The sequence below is a fragment of the Falco biarmicus genome, chromosome 2 (assembly GCF_023638135.1).
Source record: "Falco biarmicus isolate bFalBia1 chromosome 2, bFalBia1.pri, whole genome shotgun sequence".
NCBI classification, from domain to species: domain Eukaryota; kingdom Metazoa; phylum Chordata; class Aves; order Falconiformes; family Falconidae; genus Falco; species Falco biarmicus.
Window position 1 is genome coordinate 23,575,188 of NC_079289.1, and position 21,803 is coordinate 23,596,990.

Below are 21,803 nucleotides of genomic sequence, written 5' to 3' on the forward strand. Positions count from 1 at the left end.
TTTTAAAGCATGAGTTCTTTCTCTGTGAGCTTCCAAAACATGTGGGTGAACCCACATGTAATGATAACCTGCAAGCCTGAAAAAAAGTCAAACTTGGTTCTATTCTACAAGCTTTTAATAAAGAAAGGAGAGAGAGCTTCAGAGATCTGCTTTAACCTGCAATGACAGAGGAAGAGGTGTGCTTCCATAAATATGAACTAACCTCAGTGTCAGTTTAATTAAGGCAACTCATTTAAATACGACACAAAGATTTGTACTCTCCAGATGAATATTAACTCTTGTGGTAGATTTACTTCTTATTTAAAATGTGGCTATCACTAATTGCCTGCGCATGTTGATTATGTGGATAATGTCAGTAGTGTTTTGGGAAAGAGACATTAGCAGTTGTCACTCATTAAGGACAAAGCAGATGTCACCGTAATTAGGAGCTATACATACTGCTTGTTTTTAAGAGCAGCAAGATGAGCTTGCTCAGGTTGTTTGTTTACTTCAAATCTGATTTCCAGCTTGGAGACCACTTATGGGATAAGAACTGCTGCCAGGTGTCCTCTCATTTCCTGAACCTGAGATGTTTTAAATAAATATGAATACTTTCCTTATTGGAAATGAAATGAACAATATTCCTCTCAGCAAGCGGTTAATCCTTGGGAAGGAATTCCTGAACAATACATACAGCCTTTTTACTAAGTGTATGAACTGTGGGCTCTAAATGAATAATGCAAGGAGGACGCAAGTAAATCTACATGAATTCAATAATGAATTTGTTTTACCTCATCCTACGCTTTCCTCATAATTTCTTGATTTTTTTTCATTACTTGGTTCTTCCCAGATTCACTCATTCTCCCACCCCCCCCGCCCCTTTCTTTCCCATACATACTATATTCGCCCATGCTGCTCTTATACCAGCACATTCCCCTGGTATCCTTCTCCTCCACCTTCTTTCTCCCCAGGAAGAGATGCCAGGAGCTCCACCAGATACCACCACCCTTTTCAGGCACCTGGACATGGTCAGTGGGGTGGGCAGCAGCCTGAAACGGAGATGTCATTAGTGGGGAGAGTGCCTGTGAAGAGCTGTGGCAACACTTCTGCCCACACTTTTGGGTGTAAATGATGAGGCAGGACTCAGTGCTGCAAGGGGTCAGGCTCACCAGGTGAGATGGAGTGAAGGAAACACAGGAAACTTGGGCTGAGGCTTGCTTACATTTTCAGATGGAAGCTGATAAAATATTATTTGCCTTTCGAATCTCTTGGATTCCTAATTCTTTTTGGCCAGTTTCGGCCAGGTTTGGTAAGGAAATACATCTCATATATCTCAAGTACCTACTTGTGTCATGAAGGCAGCAGCCAAGTACTCCATGTGCCCCATCAGAGGCACAGGTAGGTGAGCTGACTTGCATTACTAGACATCAGAGAAGCTACACAGACTCAGGGTGCTCTCAGTAGCCTGGCTCAACCTCACGCAGCCCACACAGGAGTCAGTCTTACTGCTTAATTGCAAAGCTGCCTTAATTGCAAGAGAAGCTTTCATCATCTGCCTCACCTTACCAGCAGTAATGCACACAGGTGATGCCAAGCCTGGGGGAAACAGGCTCCAGCAGCTCTGCTGCAGCTGGAGGCTCGCCTTGTTCATTTAAAGTCTTACCATGGTGCACTGAAGGAAGAACAAGGGGGTTTCTCTGTATGCAGGCTGTGAGTTATTCCAGCTGGATGACAGTCATGTCATTGCCTTCCTTTGAGGGAGGTCACCTCCACTGTGGGGAGCACCCCTGGGTACCCCCCAGCTACGGCCAGGGCTCAGCCACAAGGACGAGCCTTGAGTGAGGGTGACTGCATGGGCACAGCCTCCACTGGGCCAGGGGGCAGAGGACATCAGAGCAAACAAGGCAGTGTTTGTACTGATTTACTCCCAGTTTTTCTCAGATATTTGATAAGGATCTGCATCTGCCCCAGCATTTGCAGGGGTCAGGAGCTGGTAATTCCCTGCCTGGCACAGTAATCCTTTTTCTTTAAACACAAACCCTGGAAACTGTGAAGCTGACCTTTCATACGGCATTTTTACAAAATTTGTAGAGGGAGAGTAATCCCCTTATTCTGAGAGGCTTAGAGTCTAGTTTGGGTAAATACAATGCCCAAACTCAAAGTGAAAACATGTCCGTCTCTGAGGTCAGTGCGGGGAAGTTTTGTGAAAAAAGTACATGCTGAGGAGGAAAGAAGGTAAAGAAACAGGAGGGGGAGAAAATCCCGTTTCACACCTCTGACCCTGTCTGTAGGACTTGGGTATGAACGTGTTCTTCACAGAACAGCAAATGCATCGTGGGTTTTTTAAATGGGTTTTTTTTTTTTTCCAATTGCTTCGGAGTCCCCATAGCCTCACTACAAAGTGAAGTCAAGCACAAAGGGCAGTATCTGAAGGGAAATGTCCATGGGGAAGGAGACAGCCAGGTGGCCTGCCTTGGGGAAGGCTGTGTAACAGATGCTTGCAGGGAGCTCCAGAGAAGCCTTTTTCCTTCACTCTTGGGGAAGCCAGAAGAGGCTCCTTATTTCTTGTCTGTCTCTCTTCTCTGTTGCGTACAAACCCTATGGAGGCTAATGATGCCGGGGGCTGTGATAATGCCTAAGAAACCACCAGCTCTGCACGGGCAGACGGGCTGGGGACTCAGCTAGCGTCAGCCTCCTGCAGCCACCCCCTCTTTAAACTGAAGTCTCTGTTGGCAAGGAGTTACCTTCAGCATCTTCCGGGAAATCTCAAACCCTGTGATGTCTCTGCAGCTGAGCTCAGGTTCAGGGCTGCCCAGTGAAACCTCACCCCCGTGGAAAGCAAAGGGGGAAAGGACCTCAAACGCTCCCCAAACCCCACAGGGAAGTCGGCTGCAGGCTCTGGTCCCAGCTGCTGCACCCTGGTGTAGAGGGAAGTGCGAGAGTCCAAAGCTTGACAGTAAAATGCTGGGATGTTACTGGATGGTACCGCAAAGCCAGAGAAGCTTGACAGATAGAAGACAAGAGTATGGCACATAAGATGGCACAGGCTTTGATATAAGCACTATGTAAATAATAGTCCTTCTAAGATTTTCAGCTGTCTGCAGCACGCAGAAATCTCTGTTCTCACCGCTCTTTGCCTCTGTGGCTGCTGATCTGAGCTGCCCTCGGGAGAGAAGCTGCAGCCAGTGTGTCGCTGCTGCTCGCTGGCCTGAAGCGCTTGCTGAAGCATTCTCCTGCCTTGGAGCCTGTCAGAGTCACTGTTACAATTTTCCCTTCTTCCACTTCATTTGCAATATGGTTTTCTGGAGGAGAGTCCCTGTCGTTCAGGGCTGCTGATAAGCCCCACTGTCAATCATATCTCCACAAACCTCATTATTCTGCATCCACATGAGTGTCAGTTCCCTTTGCTTTCCTGGCTGTGGCTGTACAGTTGTTTTCTTCCCGGTCCTCATTTGTGGCTATGTTTTCTCCCCTCACATACTTACATGCAATGAGTTTTCCCTGAAAATGACCCGCTGCAGCCCTTCCAGTAGTAGAATGCCACAGGTAACAGCAGCTCTGCTGTAAACCAGCTACTATTTTCTTCAGCGCTGTTATGTAAAGGTACTCTGAGGAAATCCAGTAAAGCTGAGCCAGTCCTGATGTCAATTTATTCTTGATTTTGACAGTTCCTGGCTCTTCCAGGAGAAGTTGCAGGGAAAGGCATGCCTGTACACCTACCATTGCTCCAGCAGTGCTGGCTTGACTCAGCCAGGACCCAACCACCCTGTGTATTCCCTGGTCACTGTTTACAATGCACCCTAAGCTGTAAGACTTCAAAACAAAAAATCCTAACAGAAACTAACTTTCTGTTAAAAAACTACTCGGTAGTTCTGATAGTTCTTTGTCTGGTTTATCACAGGTCCCAACAGCGATAACTGGAGGGAATGTGGTGTGGTTTCCTACTGCTGATTTGCAAAGCCTTGATGAAAATCAGGTGAGCAGGAAGCTGAGGAGGCTGTCTTTGGGTATGATTTTACAATAGACTACTCTGACCATTGCTTTGCTAGCAACCTGTACAATGGGAATGTCCAGCAGGTCCAGCAAGGTCCACAACCCTCTGTAAAAACACCTCACTGCAAACGCCATCTCATAGCCAACCTGCCCAAGTCCCCAGAACAGACCTGGCTCCCCAACAGCATAAACACTTTCAAATGCAAAGCTCCAGTTTTGAGTGTGCTTGGGTTTTGCTGTTCACCATGCAGCGATATTCAGTGTCTCAGGAAGTGAAATAATGGACCTCGGAAGAGCTGTGAAGCACCTTCAGCCCTTTGGCTAGTGTGAAGAAAACATACTCAGCCATACTCCCCACCAAGGATACGTTCCTGAAAAGTGTGAGTGTTAGCTACACAATGGCTAGCAAAGCAATTTTTCCCATCAGAATTAATAAGCAGATCACTGTTCAGAATTATCTTGGCTGCTGTGGCTGAGAGACTGAGCATCCAAGCATTATCCTCCATTTCTGTCCTTTATGCTGGATTGACTTGACTGATCTTGATTCATCTGAGGAAGATGATGCTGAAATGTGGCTGTTCAGAAAGAGGCATTGAAAATGCTCACAGTAACAGCTGGGTGCTGGGTGTTCATTCCCACAGATAAAACAGCCAAGGCAGTGGGCTGCCTCTGTCCTGCCCAGGTGATGATCTGGATAATTCTGCCCATGCCTCTTCATGCTCTACACCATTTTATACTGTTCTTGTGTATGTAAGTAGTGTTTCTTAAGTCCCTGACACATCCTCCTGTTTCATTAATTCTAAGGGAAAAACTGCTTCAGTAACCAGTGAATTCAGTCACTTCACCAACGAGGCTGAACGCTTGACGTAAAATTTCCAAAAGCATTCTTCCTGCTGCTTTTTAATAGGCACATATTCCTCCTTCTCTCTCCTCCTCAGATGACTCAAGAGTCAATCAAGGTGAAGGATGGAGAACACAGTAGTGAGGGTTGTTGGTGGTGCAGGGGCTTGAAGGATCAGTGGCGGATCTCCAAGGTGATGGATAGGGATGTAACAGGCAAAGGGGTGCTGCTGGGCTGCCAGAGGTGAGCTGGCTGCATGCATACCCCTAACTTTAACATGCTGTTAAATTTAGGTCCAGGTCCTTGGTCCTACCTCTGGTTTCTGAACAGGGACTTATCTCTACTTTCTGCACAGGTAGTTCTCTTTTCCCTCCGCTGATCGTCCAGGACAACTCTGCTACACACATCCTTTTTTTCTGCCCTCTGTTTCTGTGTGTTCCTGAGCTGCTGGAGAGGCAATGCGGCTGGTGTGCCATGTTACCTTACGCAAGGGCCACTGCACGCCACAGTCTGCAGCCCCATCTGTTGCTTCTGCTCCCATATTTGTGGAAGTGCAACAATTTGTTACATTGCACAGGGATTGTTTTTCTAAAACCATTTTCCTGAAATCTTAAGAGCTGCATCTCAGTTCCCTAAGGCAGCCTGCAGTGTGGGCTGTGAGTTTTAATACTCAGGCTGTGGTTTTACAACCCATGATAGGTGGAGCAGGGATTCCCACTGGCCGTCCTTCCCCCTGCCCACTCCCTGCCACCCTGTTCCTGGTGCAGCCCTCCAGCTGTGCACGCAGAGAGGCAGGGAAGTTGGCATGGCCATCGGGTAGGGAAGGTTTTCTGGGTGACCAGCTGCCTTTTAGCAAGCAGAGCTGCATGATACAGCTGAACAAATCTAAACAAAATCTCTGCCAAAAGTTGGAGCCCTCTGCTTCGCTCCATATCCTTCCTTCCTTTCTTTCTTTCTTTCTCTCTCTTTCTTTCTTTCTCTCTCTTTCTTTCTTTCTTTCATTCTTTCTTTCTTTCTTCCTTTCTTTCTTTCCTTCTTTCTCTCTTTCTTTCTTTCTTTCATTCTTTCTTTCTTTCTTCCTTTCTTTCTTTCCTTCTTTCTCTCTTTCTTTCTTCCTCGCTTTCTCCTTTTCCTTCTCTTTCTCTCTCTCTCTCTTTCTTTTCCTTCCTTCCTTCCTTTCCCATTCCTGCTCTCCCCACCACACCCCACATACCAATGGTGGCACTGGCACTCACTGAGCTCCTTCACATGGGGGTTCAGTCTATTGATCTGGCAGAAAATGAACCTCCCAAGAAGACTGGCTGTGATGCCAAGCCAGCCCTAAGCCCACACAGCTGCTGTCCCCGAGAGTCTTGCCTCCTGCCCTCCATCCCGAGTGGTACACTGCAAACCCGTTGCTGATGCAGCTTGGCATACTGACTCAGGAGAAGGTGTATCACTTTCCTTTTGCTGTTGTGTTGGTTTTTTGTTTTTGTTTTTGGTTTTTTTTTGCAAGGTTGAGGTGGCTCAGAGTAGCTCCAACAAGTGCTGGAGCCATGACAAGGGAGAGCAGGACTGCAGTCCTGCTGTGCAATGATGGCCAGAGCAGTCTGAACAAGGTTAGTGAAACGAATAAGCTTGGGCACCTGTTTGACAGGCTGGGGCAAGTGAGGGAGCAGGCTGGCTGGCTGGGGTTGGAGGTGTGGGGAAAGGACTGGAGAATCAGACCTCCCCACCCCACCCATGGCCAGCAAGGTGCAATTTGGGCACAGTGTGTCACTTGCCTGAAGGCAGCAGCCCAACCTGTGCAAGCACCCACCCAAGTGCACTCCAGGTTTATCATTGGAGCTTCTTGTTTTCCTGTTCTGAGCTCTGACAGTCTCTAGATCCCACCTCCTGGCAGACGGGTTGGAGACAAGTGCTTCTCCTGGGATGTGACCATCCTCTTGTCTTAGACACTGCTTTTGAACTGGAATTGTCTGGATATAAGGAGTCTCCATTTTCCGTGGCTCAAAAGGCACTAGATGCAGGCCAGCAAATGGATTGCTGGCTACATATATGCAGTTGCGTACGAGTATATGTACACATATGCATATGCAACTGCACAGAACCAAGAGAATTCATAAAATGCAGAGACACACTGCTCAGGCTATCACAACAGCTGACCTTTCCTCAGCTGTAACGCTTCCTCAATACAAATTGGGGGAAAAAAATGAAAGAACTGCATATATGTTACTTAAATTGTGGAATCCTTTTTCATGATGATTAGAAATTATGCACACAAAAAATCCGCTTTGTCCAAGCGTAAGTGCTCAATTATATTTACGCAGATAGGAAGTTGATGCACCGCACAAGCTGCCATTTTTATCTGACCGCAATTATTCTTCTTCATGGCTGGGATTCCTCAGGCCTCATGGGGCAGATTTCTTCCATGGTGTTATTCACAAGAGCTCACATCAAACTGCTTTATCATCTGTCTGCAGTGTTTCACTGCTGTTATCAAGCAGTAACACAGCTCAGAGACACTACTATTGTGATCCCAGAAGATTTTGAATTTATGGCTTTAAATAATCCAAGCCATTTAAAAAGAGTATTTGAAGTCATCCTCCCCACTTGGTTGTACTCTGCTCAAAAATGAGCAGGTGATTGCTGTTAGCGTGTCTAATGCAATATGTTTTTGCAGGATTTTCAGTCACTGATAATTCGAGTATACAAGATAGTCCTCATAATTTGATTGAAAGCAATTGACTTCATAGATTAAGTTGATATTTTTCTGGCAAGACTGTTTGCTTTACATGATAGATTTGCCTTGGCTACAGCCTTTTATTTCACATTAAATTAGCCAGCCAGCATTCACAGATGCGAGAATAAATTGGTTTAGCTGTAATTTATATAGAACTCCACTACATCTTTACAGCACCGGTTTATCTGGGGGGTTGTGACAAGCCAGTATCTCCCCTGGTGAGAAAAGCAGCAGTCACAGTCAAAGCCAGCTCTTTGGTGTTTATCAAGACACAAAAGCTGTCCCACTTTAATTACACTGATAACAGTTTCAGTGACCCAGTCACCCCTTGTGTTGATGCAATAGAAAAGAGCTTATGTTGTTACAGCTATTCAAGAACAGAAGATTCCAAAGTCAGTATCAGACAGCTTCATTCTGGAATTATGTCAGCACTTGAGTTTTAGCTGGTGTAAGTGAAGTTTAAGATGACGCTTCAATAAAACAGCTGACAGGACTACAGTAGCTATCTAAATAAACAAAAAAACCCCAACCATAACAAAACCAGCAAAAAATCATACTTTCATCTGCCATCCTTTTGCTGATAAAATGTGTGTGGGCCAGACTTGCAAGGCTAAGGAAGGTTTCTCTTTGGAGACAGTAGCTTAAGCACCTTAACTCAGCCAGCGCTGGTCACTGTCAGCTCTGTGCATCGGCAAGTCTGTGCCCAGAGGCAGCCTGGAGCCTTCCTCCCTGCCTGCAGCAGGCTCTGCCTGTCACCTGCCTGCTGACTTGCCAGGGGCAGCCAGGCAGCCCTCAGCTTTCTGTGTGTCCCCAGCAGTGCCTGTGCCCCCAGCAATGCTGCCCAGGACCTGCTCCATGAACCGTCCCTCACGCGGATCCCAGCTGCATCCTCCCTGGTACAAAAACCTTTAAAAAATTTTTTCGGAGCTAATAGCCTTAATATGATGTTGCAGCTTTATCTAAACATGGAGGGGGGGGGAAGCTATTTTTTCCTCCCTGACTTTTGTGGTTCCCAGATAATCTGCAACACTGAACACCAACTGCACCTCTTGCTTATTTCTGCAGAGAAATAAGCCCTGTGCAGCCTTCTGGCATCACCTGCTTTGTATCTACCACTAAGGAAACAGAGCCAGGAGCTGCTCTCTGATCTTGAGGCCAAGTGACACAGACTGGCTGTATTCATGCTGCATAGTGCCTGATCTTGGTCTTTCATCTAGTGCCCCTATGGCCCTAAGATACTGGTATTAATGTGTAGATGTTTCTTTTATTTATTTATTAATTTTAATTTACGCTGTTGGAACTAATGTAATAGCTGTGCTGCATCCCACAAGAATGGTGTGTTATTGCATGAAGCAGGGTTTGTATTGCATGAATTGGGGTGAGGCAGGAGGGAAGTTTGTGGCTGCAAAGCCTCCTGAGACAGGGCTGGAAGACTGTGTAGGGTGAAAGAAATGGGAAGCAGCGCAGTCCCATCTCTGCTGCCTGCTGGGAACTGTCCCTCCTGTGTGCCACCCACCAGGCTGTGTGCAGGCACCGTCTGGCTGTGCCAGGCAACGTGGCACTGGCCAAGGCTCTGACCTGGGGCACGCTAACAATTAAGCAGTGTGGATTGATCAACAATCCAGCTCGGTCCCTGGTCCCACCATGTCCATCAGTGCAAAGACAGCCACTGCGATGTCCTGGTGCTTGTTTAAACGCAAGGGATAAACCCTGGGTGCACAGCAAAAGGTGCCTGTGCTGTGCCAACCATCCATGCCCTTATGACGGGGAGGGAAGACCTGGGGGGCTCGTTCGGCCAGCCATGCCCAAGGCACGGTTGCTCCGTTCCCAGTTCCATCAGGGCCGTATCCAGCCCTGTGCTCACAGGTAGGCTGTCCCTGCTCTGGGCCACAGGGCTCCTCACCGCCTTCAACTTCCCAGGTCTATGTGTGAGGCTATTCTGCCACCTCCCTGTAGCTGCAGCAGCTTGTTCCAAAACACATCAACAAAGTGGTTTTGGCTTCAAGCTGTGCTTGAAACTGCTCTGCCTACATTTATAAAAGCCATCCACTGCTTCCGTTTCTCATAATTTTCCTTTACTCTTTACAGCATAAGCAACATTTTTTTGTTAGCCCTTCTGTTTGCTGGAGTCGCATAAGAAATCTTCTATTGTACGTTTGTATGGGCTACAGATCTCTATTCCGAACGTTGAAGAAAAACAAGTTTATGTGAATTACTACAGCAGATAATTTCACTTCTGCACAGGATCTAAAAATAAAGTGAAGCCCACATTCTGCAGCTAAGTAGCTTTTAATTAGGTGTGATAATAGCGTGAATTATCTTTTAAAGTGCAATAGCTCCATGATCAGAAGTCAAGTGCTAGGAGTGGTAGTTGTTTGCAAAAATGTTCTATGGAGGGAAGAAACTCAGTGCTGGCATATGTTTGGGGTTTTTTTTCATATAATAGGTCTTGGCAAGCTGTTTAATATTTTGTGTAAATTTGGGCTTTCTCATTTATTGTCCCTGTTGTAATACAGCCAATGGGTCCTTTCAAGTACTAATGTAAAAAGAGGGCAGTGAAAGCCTGTAAGCCCCCGTCACCAACAGTTTCATGGTGATGCCTTTGGACAAGACAAATGGCACTGCTGCTTTCTGGAAATTAATGGCTGAGGTGCTGGATGGTTCTGTTCACTTCCTCGGAATCCCCTCCCCTTATTTTAATGGTAGGTAAGCTCAGGGTTTGAACATAAATAATATTCTGAATTGTGAACAGAGGTGCGGCCCCTTCTCCTGTCCTGCCCACCCCGCTGGGGGCTGGAGAGCTGTGGCAGAGCTGGCTGGGGGGGGGTTCATGCCGTAACCCCCCCACCACCCCCCCAGCTAGAGCTGCCAGTGCCTGGCTTGTCAGTGTCCTTTGTGCCAGCCAGATGGATGCTCGCAGTGACTTTACCAGCTGAGATACTTTATCTTCATTGTCTTTGTTAGTCAAGCGTAGCATTTATTCCGCTGTGGTGGGGCTGGGGGTGGGGAACACAGCTTTTTTTCAGCAGGGAAGACGAGCCTTAAAGGAAGGTCCTTTAAGGATAAGAGACTCACTTAATGTGCCACAGGGATGGTACTTGGCACTTCAGATTGCAGACAGATGCAAGCACAGTGTGCTTGAGCACAGGCAGAAATAAGGAAGTTACCGTGTGCCTGGGAAATAGGGATATATCCTCTGACAGTGACTGTCCTGCTGTCTGAGGCTGTAACATCAGCCTGATCAGACAGGCATGGGGTGAGGGAAGTCTTTCCCCAATGCTGTACTTGGATCCAAACCACCAAAGGGCTGGGATGCAGCTGGGATGCAGACCATGGGCATTTCTGCCTGGGTGTCCCCAGATTCCCAGGCTCTTGCCATCTTGTGCCTTTGTGTATTAGTCCTCAGCTCCTGGCTCTTCTCCGGGTGTCTCCAGGCATCGTTGCGGGGGTTCCCAGGCAGGAGGATGCTGTGCGGCATCTGGCCAGCCTTGTGAACTGGGAACACCTTCACCACCCCCTCCTGAACAGAACTTCATGCACTTGCCCAGAGGACTTCATAAAAATTAATTGAGTTGCCCAGCATTAGACACAGATCATAAAACTGCCATCTGATCTCGTGCCTGCTGCTGATTTTAACAGCTGATCGAAACAACGAGCGCTAGCTCATCGGGGATATAACAACCCGCACAGAGATAGCTGTGGCACAGGCTGTACGTGTAGATAAGACTTTGAACATACAATAAAAAACCTCTGCCTGTATCACAAAGCTCGCTTCCCTAACGGGAGCAAAACCTCTGGGCAAGACTTTCGGCATAGCAAAAGCAATGGAGATTACCCTTTGGGTCCCAAGTTTTGCTGACAAGCAGATTTGTGTGTCCGCTCTTTCTTTATTTATTTTCTTGTGCATTTTAAAGCGAAAGAGAAACGAACTAGGGGCGAGGGCGAGCTGGAGGGTGGCGGGCGAGGAGCAGAAAGCCTTGCACGAACGCGTCCCGTTTGTGCCCGATGCCGTTGGAGGCCCCGCTATGCCTTCCCCGGCAGGCGCTGCCCCGCACCCATATTCCCAGAAACCCCCCATCCAGGGCAGTGCTGGGTTCACCGTTGGCCTCGGTGATCTTAAAGGTCTTCTCCAACCTCGGCGGTCCCGGATAGGCCACCCAAGCGCTTGCGGGGCGTCCCTCTGCACGCGGCGACTCCCTGGGAAAGCGGGCAGGGGCGGGCGCATCCCACCGCCGCTGCCGCGACAGCTCTCCGTGCTATCGATACCGCCGCTCTGTCGCGACGCCCCTCGGCAGGTCCCTCTACTAGGCTGCGGGTGCCGGCCGGGGGGCGGGGTGCCCCTCCTGGGGGGGCGCAGGGCGCGGCGCGGTCCCGCAGGGGGCGCTGCGGCTCGGGGCGGCGGCGGCGGCGGGCGCGGGCGGCGGGCGCTGCTGGGCGGCTGCGCCCCGCTGCTATATAAACACGGCCCGCGCCCGCCGCTCCGTCCTGCCGGCGGGAGGAGGTGGCAGCACCAGCACCGGCGGCGGCGCGGAGGCAGGTGAGCCCGGCGCATCCCCGTCCCGGCGCGGGCAGCGCGGGCTCCGCTCCCCGCCGCGGGGTGGCGGGGCTGGGGTGCCCCCTCTCTGACCCGCATCGCCCCCGCGACTTGGCGGCCGCGGCGCCGCCCCTCCGGGGCTGGAGTGTGTCCCGGCTGCGCCCCCGGAGCGCTGCGGCCCGGGGGGCGGAATGCGGGCAAAGCTCTGCGGGGTGGGGAGCGGATCCTGCGCGGCGGGGACGCGGCAGATCTTCAGGCTGCGCCCCTGCGCTACCTGCGCGGCAGGCACGCGTGCGTTGGGGCGCTGGGGTGGGGAGCCAGCCCAGCCTACTAACACGGATAATCCGTATCACCGAATGTTTGAGCCAGAAGTTTTGAGGATGCTCGTAAATGGTCTGGGTCAAGTGGGCATTTCTGTCTGTGCAGCACCTGGGCTAGGGTCGGGATTGCCGGCTTTGTGCCCGCAGCGTGTTAATGGCGTGGCGGAGTCGGAGGGGGGGGAAGTCCCGGGGAGATGTGCGGGGGTCGGGTCCCAGCGGTCAGCACGGGCGAGCGGAGAGTTCAGGGCGAGCGCCGGGTCACAGCACCCCGCTGGCTGACGGCGCTAAAACTGTAGCTGCTCTCTGACCCTTCCGTGGGTGAAACAGCATCTCATTATTTTTCTTAAGTATGATGAAAGATCAAGCAGCTAATGTGAATTGTGGAGTAGTGTTTTGCTAGGAAGGGAAAGATAAATCCATGGGAGATAGGGCAGCAGCTCCAGGTCTCCCTACTCAAAATGTCTCTGCTTGAAGAGCTGTTCATCTAGGTCGGCAGTTTCCAACTCTGTTTAGGTGAGTCTGGGTACCTTTTTCTTCCTCTTCCCTTAGTCTCCCTTGCTGCATTTGCTCCTGCTGCTTTCCCCCTGGCCCTTGCCGCTGCCTCCCGAAGGGAAGAGCCGTGCAGAGGGGGCTTGTGTGCCTTTGCACCAGCCCCTACTCCCCACAGGCACCTCTGTTAGGGAGCCAGCGATCCCTGCTCATTCTAAACATGAAAAGAGCAAGCCAGCAGGAGCCTTGACGTTTATCATTGCATGAAAAAATGCAACGATCAAAACCCCAACAAATACTTCTCAGTGGGTCAGGCATTAGAAATGTTTGCTGATATTAAGGCATCAGTAGCAAAATAATTAAATGTCAAGTGCTTGCATACAGGTTAACTTTGCAATGGATGACTGCGTTAAGGAGGCACTTGGCAGCAGTTGAGCTGGATATAATGTGATGCAGAAATGTCATGTTTTGGTTTGTGTGATTTTGTACAGGAATTGTTTCATGCTCTCTGCATTCTGTGTAGCGTTTGTAGGCTTTACTGTTTCTTATCCCCAGTTTCAGCAGGGATGTGGCCTTTCTGTATCTCCTGCTACATAAACTCTTTACCAGTCTGCCCTTTTCCAATGCAATTAAACATACCCAGCTACTTGTCTCCTACCTCTGCAATCTGCTGTGGAGAGCAGTACAGCCTGTGCTGCAGGAGAGTGGTAGCAGTGAGCTACATGTATGCAAATGAGGATTAACTTCTCATTCTACTTTATTTATCACCTTAATTTCTGCAGAATAAAGTTCTATTTTAAGGTGCAAAAGGGGGGGTCTTTAACATGTGCTGGGAGTTTAGAAATCCCTACCTGAGATGCGGTGGGGTGGGGTCTGAGAAAATCTTTGCAAGGCTGTGTCCCTGCGGTTTATTTGAAATAGCCTTTGATATGGTACCATGTATTTCCTTACGTTCATCTCTAAGGGCAGAGGTAGGTATTTGGCTACTGATCTAACAAATGCCTAGTGTAGGTTTGTTTCAGATAAGTAGTTTTTCATTTCTTTACAGCAAAGCTTGTTCCATAGTAAAGTTTTCCAGGGTGTTGTCTCTTGGGTTAGTGATAGTGACTGTAATAAACAAGAAAGCAGCTTGAAACTCCTGGCCTTTTTCTCGAGTGTGTGTTTCTATGCAAAATACATTTATGGTATAGTGAGCAATACTAGATATTTAGGAAGATAATGGAGAGAGGAGAGCTAGCAGCACGTCTACTGCAGAAGTGTAGTTTCCTACATCTGTAAAGCACAAACAGCACATCAGAGGCTGTGCAGGGAGTGCAGTAACCAGTAAGAAATAGTCCTCCCTCATAGTAAGTTAGGAAAAACACAAATTTCAGCTTCCAGTGTGTAGTCTCTGTTTCCTGAGTTCATGTAGGAAGCACCAGAAATCAGCGTAGGACAGAGAATTGCAGCCAGAATTTTGGGCTCCTGTGAAATATCCTCTCTCCAGGGAGTCATACAATGGTAGATGATGTGAAACACAATACGGTAGAGACTCATGCAGAGTGGTTGGTTTAGTGTTTGATTGAATGCTGTGGAGGAGAAAAGATCTAGGCATAATAATGGACATCTCAAGGTATTTGCTGAAATGCTAGGAACAAGCGGTGTGAGAGGATCTTTTCTCCACCTCTGGCTGGATGCTGTCGTTTGGTAAAATGACTACTGAGGCACAGCTGATTTAGCACATGCTTTCCCTGTGCAACTATTGCATTTTATCAAAAGCTATTTATAATTATACTGGCCTTGCTTAAATGCAACTTCTACTGAACACTGTGCAGTCAGTTTTGTTAAAGCATAAGTAGCTGAAAGTGGAAAGGAAGTAGCAAAGAGTAGCAAAACTTAGATGCATGATGGTTTATCTTGTACCTGAGCTTGCTATTGCACACTCAAACCTGTTGAAACAGTCTTTGTTCAGGAAAATAATTCTGATGGATTTTTGTGTAACTTATTCTGGCACTGTCCTGATATAAATGGCACCCTCACAAGCCTGGGAACACTGTCACTTCCTGTTGCTGGATATGCATTTGATGCTTCGCTCTCTGAAAACTTGTTTTGTTTATTCTGTCAATTGCCATTATATGGTATCTTGCTATTCTGGATTTTCCAGTGGGAAACTGGGAAGATGATAAGGTCCAACACTTCATCCAAGGTCACCGGAAAGATCTACAGAGTACAGCCAGATGCTGTAACTACCTCACTGTCCTGTCATTGGTTTCATGAGGAAGACCTACTTAGGGTTTGTAGGGTGAGAAACAAGAAGGGAAATGATGAGCTGTTATAAATTGCAGTAGCTTCACAACCAAGTGATTTATACCAATTAAAGCCCCGTCCTATGTTACTTTTATGATATAGAACCGGGTTACTGCTTTGCAGCCAAAAGGCATATCCGTAAAACTTTCAAAACACCTGAAAAATAGGTCTTCAATATAAAAGGGCTGTTTAAAAGACTATTTAAGCAGTCACCTTAGTAATTTCTTTAAGGAATTCTATTTTCTTTTTCAATTAAGTGGCTACAGAGCTGGCAGTTAGGCCAACAGTTTCAAAGTTCCTGGGGCAGTGAATCTTCACGTTTCAGGACAGGAACTGTTTTCTGCTCATGGAGAAGTTATTGCTGCCTTTGTGGCGTAGCATGGCACAGCATGTAGTGCTGCACAGAAAGTGGTGTTAGCGGCGCACTAGCTGGAAGGTAAGGAGTTATCTTACCGTATAATTGCGGCAAAGTTGCTTTAAGAATATGCCTTAGCTTCCTCTCCAAAAGCTGGGAGGGGTATGCTGGCCCAGTCTTGCAGGGTATTTGGGGACTGTGGATGGAGAAGTCCGTTTCGTTCCAGCAGAGGCATCCACATCAAAAGTCTCTGCAAGTGATTTAATCCTCAGAAGCATCTGGTGTGGCAGCAGTTCCCAGGGTTTTGCTGTTAGTGACGTCACTTGCAGATCAGTGATTTCATCCAATCCTCAAAACTAGCAAAAGCATCAGCAGAAAATTCCTTGAATTCCCCTTCCAGCCTGCAATCTTAATTTAAATGATGGTGTAATACAGGTTGCTGCTCCTTACATGAGCCTAAGGGCTATTCTGCCTGGAGATAAACTTTGAAACAGCTACTACATGGGATGCAGAGCTGGAAGAAAAGCATAACTTGTTCTTCTTTGCACAGCTGTGAATTTCACTTCATGGGCATAATCACCAAACACTTACAGGAGAATGACTTCCCTTTGAAATCATAGTTGAAAAGAAAACAAGCATCTTAAACACATGCTGGGCTAATTAGTTTCTCCAAGTTTTACTTTTTGAATTTTAACTATTTGATAGCTTAAACTAAATGAGTTGGCTTCTGTGTTTATTACCCCCACAGGGCGCTCTAAGTTATGGCAGAATGCTAAGGCCGCCAAAGAGCCAGTCTAGCAGGCAGGGGTGGCTTGAAGAGCAGAGATGCTCCAGTAGTGCTTTCGCCCTCTGACATGTGTTGTTTCTGCCAAGTTTTGCATGGGGCATGTGAAATAACCCCTTCAAGCCACCTGAGTGTTTTTTCAGTCCAAGGCGGTCCTCATAATTCAAGTTTATACTCCTAGAAAAAGTCAGAGGGACTGGATGACTCCCAAGTAGTGTATTTCTGCATGACAGGGTACGTTGGTGTTACTGAACAAGAATTAGATTGTGATGGGAGAAAAAAAAGCTTTGTATTAAGCATTTCCAATCTTGATGCAATTTTTTCATGTCAGAATACCGGGAGGAATCATGTGCTATGCACAGGGAAAGCTGGCAGGATACTGGGCACAAATAAGACATTCAGAAGTAAACTGCACTTGAGTGTGCTCAGCAGAGTTGTGCTCTCAGGATGAATGCATTCCTTCTGCTCTACCAGACCACTGTTTTGATAAAAAGTTGCTTAGCTATTGTTGGAGGCTTTGAAATGGGGGGAAAAAACAGTAAAATAATCTCTGGAAACAATCTGTATGAGCCTTGGTGAAATCAAATGGCTGAATATAGAAGACTAGAAATGTTACAGAGATCAGGAGCAAGTGCTTAGAACAGGTTTGCTATATCATGGTCACAATCTGGATATGTTGTTTGGGGTTTAATGCTATGAGGATCAAAACAAGTATTCAGCATAGGCACTAAAATTGGGCTGTTTCTTCAATGCATTAAAAGGTTGAAAGGCTAGGAGAATAGGTAGCAAATCAGTTCTACCTGAAAAGAGTGATTTTTGTCTCCTTTTTCAGATCTCGGAAAACTTTAAAAGACCATTTGAAATGAATGGAAAACTTTCTTTGAACATAGTTTGTAAGCTGGAAAGAAATAAGTTTCTAAACCAAAATTAAACTGGACAAAGTCCTAATCTTGATGACAACAGCTTGATTAAATTACCAACCAGAATTTCCTGAAACATCTGCATCTACTGATCCTTGATATTGCTGGAGCATGACACAAATATGAGTAAAGTGGCTTATGGAAACAATGGATCTTGTTAATATGCATATTTTCTTGAATAGCACATGTACATAGATGTATAACGTAAAATTGCATGCATTACCATCAAATTATTTATAGTAATAATTCAAGAAAACAAAGGACTCTGGAGACTGTTAAATGAGCTTGCATTTTTTTTATTGATGAAAGCTCAGGTGTCAGAGTGGCTTGCAGCTACCATCCAACCTGTGCAGCAAAGTTCAGGGCTAGCTCCACAGCCTTTACTCATGTAAGGAATCCTCTAATGTCAATAAAGCCAGTGAGTTACTGATGCTGAAGAAATGGAAGCCCCTAGGCTTGGTTCATAAGGTACAAGTTTATATATATATATATATAATAAAGATAAAAGATCCTTTGCTTTCCACCCAGGATCCAGTAGGGAGGTGGACAGGTTGCTTTTTTCACCTTTGTGTACCGTGAGGCCTCGAGTGAAGTGAGAGCTGAGTCACCCTCTATAAGCTGCAGCAGCTTTAAGGTTAAACTGATTAGAGTGGAAAATGTAACAGTCTGACAGACCCGCTCTTTTCGTTTTTAGCTGCTCAGCACTTTTAAAAAACCCAAATAGCAGAAAAGCTGCCCTGTTTGATTGTTCCTATTGCGTAATAGCAGTGTCTGGGATTTGAGAGAAGCTACAAGCAGGATGTCGCTTACATAACAAATCGAAGTTGCTCTAATCCCTGTTGCATCGTTGCTGACCCTGGGCAGCCAGGAATAGCCCAGGATGGTGCTGAGCTCCCCAGGCTCTCCTCAGGCGCTGCAGGGTAGCTGTGCAGCAGAGGCCCTTTGCTGCGAGGGTTTTCTGCCAGCCGTTCTTGCTGGATTTGCAGTCTGTTTCTGCTAATAAAGTGCAATTAGAGCCTGAAGTGGAAATCCTGCCTTTAAAAAGTCCCGTCTTGCTCCTTATGGACAGAGCTGATCCTCCCCCACTTCCTTTATTTTCCTGAAAAATCAGCCTTTACCCCCATTTCCAGCTGGAAACAGGTAGTCTCATGATCTGGTTCCTCCTGTGCTTGTTTAAAAACTGGACTGAAGGCCAGGACAGACCTTTGGAGCCGGTCCTCCTGAGCCTTTCTTCTGTCTTGTGGGACAGTGCCATGGCCTAGCGTCCAGGGGGATGTGCTGGGCTTGCCAGGGTGGGTGCTTTGGGGGAGGAGCTGCAGCTAGGTATCGTCATCCTGAACTCAGGGGTCTCCTGTGTCCCCCAGCTTTGGTGTGGGGTGCTGGGGCCCTGTTCCTGCCCTGTGGTTTCATGAAAGTGGTGGACCAGCATGGATGCTCGTGGAGCAGGAAGGAGGCTGCTGGGAAGAGTCAGCACCATGTGCTTGGGACTTGGTGTCGGTGCGGAGGGTCTGACCCTGCACTTGAGCCCATCATACTTGTAGGTTGTCCTGATTACAGTGGGTAAAATGGTGTGGAAGAGCATCTTAGCCCTGCCCAAGGGGCAGTGTGTGCCCTGCTGGCTGCAGCTCCTGCCTTGCCTTCTCTACGGGAGAGCACTGCTCTGCCCCAATCACCCTGGCTGCCTCCAGCATAATTAGGAGCATTTGAAGAATGATAACATAAAAAAGCAACATTGTGGGATTGTTTCGGGGGGGAGTGGGGGAAGGACTGAGGCAGCTGTGCACAGAAACCTATCTAATTAAAACCACAGGGGAATGGAGATGGTGGCTAATGAGGCTGAACACACAACTTAATTTAACTGAGTTATTTGGAAAGAAGCAACCTGCCTTGCTGGCAAACGGAAGGTGGTGGTGGTGAAATAGAATGTTCCTGGAATTTATTATTAAAATTTCATTGTAATTAGTGCATGTTTTGCTGCATGTTACTTTGGATTTGGGACTTTTACCGCATTTTGTGAAATTTATCATAAACAGTGAGCATCATTTGCATGTGAATAAAACATTTAAAAAAAGACTACTTGATTAAATCTCTTACCTAAAATCCCATCCATATCTTCCATGTTCTAATATGTTCTGAGCTTTTTATCTAACTTTTTTCCACTTGATATATACCACAAGGAAAAAAGTGTTGTATGACCTCCTCCTTTTCCCTCAGCTGTGTTTCCCTATTCTTTCTCTGCCTTTTCCTCTGTCATATTCTCAAGTCTGTTCTGATCTCCACCTGCTCTGCTTGTCCCACAGCCACATCCCTCCTCTTGGTCTTCCTTATACTCATACCTCTTAACTCTTTGTTCTAATATCTCCTGTCTCTTTCCTGTTGTAATACAAATAAATATGCATCATTGACATAATGTGGAAGAAACCCCACCAAAACAACCAAAGCCCAAAACCTTTTCTACCTTTTTTGTCATCTTATGATCTGGTCAGCTTTACTTGTGAGATGCTCTTCTAGTTTCATGTTTGATTTGCAGCAATATGACTTTGGTCCCTTTTACCACTGGTAAAACAACATCTTATGACCTCTTACCAAATCTCAGGGCTAACTTGCTTTCTCTCTCTGGCTTGACCTGTAGCCTTTTGATAAAACCCACATTCTCTGATTCACAATGTTGGTTTTTTTTTCTTGTGATTGCAATCACAAGCAAATTCAGCTAAATCTCCCTGAATAGCAATACACCACCTGTATCACATCAAAATGTGGCATAGGGACAAGGCATCAAATAACACAGCATCTCTTAAAAACAATGATCTCTGTAAATGCCTTAAAACCTAACTGAGTGTAATCTGTGCTTCCCCTTTAGCTTGTGTACCTAAATTTGCTTGAGAGCGTTGACTTGCTTTAAAGATACTCCAGAGGAAGGGGAACAGAAAATGTGGAGTTTGTTTCACAAACTTTTTGTATCCTCTTCCCCTTTTGAGAGTAGGTGCGTTGCTTTATTTCACTCACTCCTAACACGGACCAGCTTATCTGTGAGCTAATGCCAGAAAATTTGGACAGGATCATAATCAGAAGAGCAGGATGTTTAATCTTGAGCAGTGTGTTTACAAAAGATCTGATGGTGTATGCCGTTGTTACCTACTCTAATTCTAATGAGTCTCTTATTTGGTTTTTTTAAGATTTCCATCCTGGGACTGCCTTCTAGGGCGAACTATCACCAATGGAAGTAAAATTTGTTTTTCTAGCGTTTGGGGTAAGCTTAGCTTGTCTTCTGTATTATTAATGTCTGATTTGATCTTTTGAATGTCTTTGCCACCAAAGAACTCTTTTGCAAGATGTCTTTGATTTTTATATTAGTGCTAGTCTATTGAATGAAAACTCCCTCTAACAATTGTATAAACAATGGAGATAAAGATGACTTCAAAGCAGACCATGAGACTTTTACTGGGGGAAATTATCAAACAAAAATAGACCTTTGCTTTTCTAATATCTTTTATTTCTGTCTGGTAGGTATAGTACACATAGAAAGTATGAATTCTAATCCAATGTACTACATATCTAAGCTAAATCTGGTTACTTCTTGAGATGACAATATTTGAAGGTAGTCTTTCATGCTTGGGAAGGCATAACTTTGTTGGCTGGGAAATGACTGTGACATGGATCCTGGTAAATTTGTGTTGTAGTGGCATGAGGTTGCGTTCAGTCATGAGCACTAACAATGCATGCTGAAGCCTCTGGGAGGTCAGCAATGATTTTTTCACCTGGGGGGAAAAAAAGACAGCAATGCTGGCAGGTTGTGGGGCAGTATTTTTCTACCTGGCTAGGGGCATTGGCTCTTTGATTGCCCACCAGTAACAGGCTGACAGTGGTCCCAAAGCCTCAAATGACTCAATAAGATGGAGATGGGACAGTGTAGGTTCCAGAGGGAGGCTGACTGTATGGGGTACTGCCAAACCTTGGAGGGAGTGAGAGGGGCCACAGGCTGCCTCCTCCCAGCAAACCCCCAAGCAGGCTGGCTGGGTGCATGCCTGGCTTTTGCCTAGCAAGGGGTAACCTCAGATGGGCGAAATAGAACCAGAGTTCTGAGCCTGCTTTTTCTGTGATGACCAGGTGATGATGGTCAAAATCTTCTTTTGTGGTCTTACACTGCCCCCAGTTTTCCAGCAGGCTCACGGTTGATTTTCCCTGCGCATCAGTAGCGTGTGCCAGCCTGCTGTGTCCTGCTGGCTGACCACGGGGAGGAACAAGAAAAACTGTCCACATAGCCTAGCGCAGGCGTCTCCTGGGGCCAGGTATGATCTGGTCCTCAAGTAACAAAACACAGCCTGGCTGGAGAAGTTCTGATGGCAACATGGTGTAGTCATTGCTCTTTCCTTTAGGGGGACTTGGGCCTGGTCTGACCTGGAGTCAGAAAGGTCTGGCAAGAGCAGCCAGCACTGGGGAGGGGGTCAGGACCCCAGCAAAGCCTGGGGCCATGGCTGTAGCATGCAACACTATACATGGTGAGGAGGCACCCAAAGGGTGGTGTTCCTGTGGTAACCAGACTGAGAGCAGAAAGCAGGTGAGAGCAAAGAGAAAGCAAA

The 21,803-nt window shown here is 46.9% G+C and overlaps 1 protein-coding gene across 1 annotated transcript in view; it reads left to right on the top strand.

The window, feature by feature from the left end:
• The first annotated feature begins 11,937 nt into the window (after positions 1–11,937).
• The window catches only part of MTUS2 (microtubule associated scaffold protein 2), a 319,840-nt gene continuing 309,974 nt past the window's right edge, over positions 11,938–21,803 (top strand). The window contains exons 1-2 of the mRNA XM_056328035.1: positions 11,938–12,072; positions 20,400–20,473. The gene's annotated coding sequence lies outside the window, so the exon portion shown is untranslated. The remainder of the gene's footprint in view (positions 12,073–20,399; positions 20,474–21,803) is intronic.